The sequence below is a fragment of the Grammomys surdaster genome, unplaced genomic scaffold (assembly GCF_004785775.1).
Source record: "Grammomys surdaster isolate TR1022 unplaced genomic scaffold, NIH_TR_1.0 124903, whole genome shotgun sequence".
In the NCBI taxonomy this organism is placed as follows: Eukaryota; Metazoa; Chordata; class Mammalia; order Rodentia; family Muridae; genus Grammomys; species Grammomys surdaster.
In genome coordinates this window covers 278,560-282,539 of record NW_021619838.1, presented here as the reverse complement: position 1 = coordinate 282,539, position 3,980 = coordinate 278,560, and the positions used below count along the sequence as shown (strand labels likewise).

General features: G+C 38.8%; 2 non-coding genes across 2 annotated transcripts; both read right to left on the bottom strand.

Moving 5' to 3' along the window:
• Positions 1 to 1,901: 1,901 nt before the first annotated feature.
• On the bottom strand, positions 1,902 to 1,983 carry LOC114636790. Its single transcript, XR_003713675.1, has one exon. It is a non-coding gene; the product is annotated as a small nucleolar RNA SNORA3/SNORA45 family (small nucleolar RNA).
• Positions 1,984 to 2,030: 47 nt separating this feature from the next.
• On the bottom strand, positions 2,031 to 2,159 carry LOC114636789. The gene has a single exon (XR_003713674.1). It is a non-coding gene; the product is annotated as a small nucleolar RNA SNORA3/SNORA45 family (small nucleolar RNA).
• Between the last annotated feature and the right edge of the window lie 1,821 nt (positions 2,160 to 3,980).

Sequence of the window (3,980 nt, the reverse complement as noted above, 5' to 3'; positions counted from 1 at the left end):
TAAGCTCACCCTTTCTAGCTCTTTCTGAATTCTGGCTGGCTGGTTCAACCCAGCTGTTCTGGCTCAAACTCCTCTCCAGGCTGACTGATTCAAACTGGCTTCTCTCAGCTTCTGACTGAATTGCTCTGCTTGGCCTCAAACTAACTCTAGCAATCTGTCCTAATCTTCTTGCTCTATCTCATTCTCTGACTCATTCTATCTTCACGTGTGTCTAGCTTGTTCTCTCTGAAACCTGTCTGTAAAACTATCCCCATAAAACTCTCTCTAAACTCCAGGAACTGAATGGCTACCAACCACACTGCTACACTCAACTCCATTACACTCCTCCCCACTGACTGCTGAGTGTCAGGATTAAAGATATGTGCTATTATACCTGACCTCAGTTTTTCTGTATCTGGAATTTGCTCTGTACCAGGCTGGCCTTGACCTCACAGATCTGCTTGCTCCTGGGATTAAAAATGTGTCTGTATTCCAGCTAGAATTGCTAGATTAAATTCCCCCCTTCCTATTAAAGCTAAAAATTGTATACTATTTAACTATTACAACAGAGGCAATTATCAAGCCCATAAACTTAACAGTCCAAATGTCCTTCTGAGGATCAGTTGATGTGATTATCCTTCATAACTGCAGTCCTGATCATCTGTCCTTCCAATGTCCATTTCAGCATCAAGGCTTTCAAGTCTGCCAGTCTGATCTGTCTTTCTTCAGCCAGTTTGTTGAGTTGTTCCCATGCAGGGGTGTCAGCTTTCTGCTTCATCTGTGTTGCTATCTTTTTGTGTCTCTTCATTCCTTGAGTCATGCTTTTCATGTGGAAGCTTCTCTTACTCAGATTGGATCTTTCATTACCTGTGGAAATATAAACAAAACCTCTTCCCCAACATAACACATTCCCTGACTTCCATTCTGATGTTGAACCATCTTTAAAGTATACAGATTGATTGAATTCAGGAGTTTTTCTATAACCCAGTATCTTTCATCAGCTGTTGTTCCTGCCTTATTAACATTCAAAAAATTAAAGTTAATATGCCATTATTGAGTCTATTTCTGGAAGTTTTAACTCCCCTTTCTGTTTATTAAACATCTCCTTTAAGGTACAATTAGGTTTATCTATAACTGCTAGACCTGTTCGATTGTATGATATACCTGTAATATATTTTATGTAATAATAAACAAAAAAATTTAATTTCACTAGAAACATATGCAGGGACATTATCAATCTTAGTTCATAAAGATATCCCCATGATAACCATCTCTTCCAACATATGTGCAGTTACAGAATCAGCCTTATTCGGAAGTTAAAGAAGAAGCCCATTGAAATCCTGAATATGGCCGGGCAGTGGTGGCGCACGCCTTTAATCCCAACACTTGGGAGGCAGAGGCAGGCGGATTTCTGAGTTCGAGAGTTCGAGGCTAGCCTGGTCTACAGAGTGAGTTACAGGACAGCCAGAGCTACATAGAGAAACCCTGTCTCGGAAAAAAAAAGAAATCCTGAATATGTATAAATTGTATGATATACAAATTTTATTTTCCCAAATTCTGCAGAGTGAAACACACACATCTGCCAAATTTCATTTCTTTGGGCACCCTTATGGTTAGTATACAAATAATAAGTAGGTTTTTTTTTCAATTTATTTGGCTTGTTATGAAGTAATGGAAAATTTCTCTCTAAACCTTTGCTCTTAACATGATTTTTTAAAATTTATTTTTATTTTTTTTCATAATATACATCAGATGCTCAACATCTCAAGATTCAGGTAGGACCTAATTTATTCCCTCCCCCTCTTCACAGTCTACATGAGGCTGGTCTTTAACTCAAATGTAGAGTAATAAATATGGCCTCATAGAGATTCACCAACAGCATCTCCATAGTTCTGGAAGTAGAGCATGTGTGGCATGATAGGCCATGTTTCTGATCTGGGCACTAACAGGGACACTGAAAGCCCCTACCAGTGAATAAAGACCAGCAGATTCTCTCACTATTGTAAACATTCAGACAACCCTTAAGATAATTTTGAATAGGTTAACTTGGCATATGTCACTAACCTGGTGACTGACTGTGCCAGAAAGTCCACAGCCAGTGAATAAGGTCAGCAGTTATTCTTCGAGGACTCTAGCACACCAGGACAAGTACCATCTCAGGATGTGACTCTAGTCTCGACGATTTTTTAAAAAAGAAATTCTGAGGCTTCTAGCACATTTCCTATTAATAATTGGTCAATCTCTTCATTTCCTTGTGCCATTGGATCAGGCAATCCCATACGATATTTCAATCATGGGAGATATATAATGGATAATTTCTGTTTCGAATTGTCTGTTGCATTTGTATAAATAGTGATGTCAATTCTAAATTATCAGGAATAAATTTGGCAGTCTATATGTAACAAAACCCTCTCTGCATATTATGAGTCATTAATTGTATTAATAGGTTCAGAAACATCAAATAAAACCATAAGGATTGCATATAGCTCTGATTTTTTTGTTTTTTGAGACAGGGTTTCTCTGTGTAGCCCTGGCTGTCCTGGAGCTCACTCTGTAGACCAGGTTGGCCTCAAACTCAGAAATCCACCTGCCTCTGCCTCCCAAGTGCTGGGATTAAAAGCGTGTGCCACCACTGCCTGGCTAGCTCTGATTTTTTAACCAAAGCATATGGCTTTGAATTACTCTATAGTTCCTGACTTATAACCAGTATAAAATGTAGGAGCTTCAGAAATTGATGTCCCTTTTACTATATGAGGAGAATCGAATTAGTTTTTTTTTTTTTTTAAACTGGAGTTGCTTGTTCTGGGATGCTTGTTAATTTTTCCCAAATAATTGCTACAAACTTTTTGATAATCTTTATTAATTACTCATAATGAGGTAATTTCAGCATTAGTATAAGGTACTATGATTTCTGCTGGGTCTGTCTGTTCCTGATAATTGACAAAGTCTTATTCTTCCTTTTACAATTCGATCAGAAACCTTTTCAACACATGCTTTTAGTTTTTTACTCTGTTTATGTGCTAAGAAGATCCATTCTAAAATATTGTCTTCTTTCTGCATAATGAGTCCCATAGAGGAATGAGTAGAAGGCAAGATAACTAGAATACAGTCAAGTTTGGAATCTAGTTGATCCACATGTGCATCCTGCAATTTTTCCTCTACTTGAGTCAACTTTTTTCCACTTCTGTTGTTAATTGTCAAAGATTGTTTAAGTCTAAATCACCTTGTAAAGTTTGAAACAAATTACTCAAATCTTGAGTAGTTAATCCAATAGTAGGCTATAATCTGTTGTGATGATTCGTATATGCATTGCCCAGGCAGTGTAGCCTTGTTGAAGTAGGTGTGTCACTGTGGAAGTGGGCTTTAATACCCTTCTCCTAGCTGCCTGGAAGTGAGTCATCCTCTAGTAGCCTTCAAATGAAGATGTAGAAGATGTAGATGCTCAGCTCCTTCTGCACCATGCCTGACTGGATGCTGCCATGCTCCCATCTTGATGAAAACTGACTGAACCTCTGAACCTGTAAGCCAGCCTCAATTAAATGTTGTCCTTATAAGAGTAGCCTTGGTTGTGGTGTTTGTTGACAGCAGTAAAACCCTCACTAAGACATCTGTTAATATCCCCCAATAGATTTTGAAAGTCATTAAGAGTTTGTAACTGGGCTGGAGAGATGGCTCAAAGGTTAAGAGCACTGGCTGCCTTTCCAGGGGTCCTGAGTTCAATTCCCAGCAACCACATGGTGGCTCATAACCATCTATAATGAGATCTGGTGCCCTCTTCTGGTCTGCAGACATACATGCAGGCAGAATGCTGTATACGTAATAAATAAACCAATCTTTAAAAAAAAAAAAAAAAAGTAATCCCAGCACTTGGGAGGCAGAGGCAGGCGGATTTCTGAGTTCGAGAGTTCGAGGCTAGCCTGGTCTACAGAGTGAGTTCCAGGACAGCCAGGGCTACACAGAGAAACCCTGTCTCGAAAAACCAAAAAAAAAAAAAAAGTATG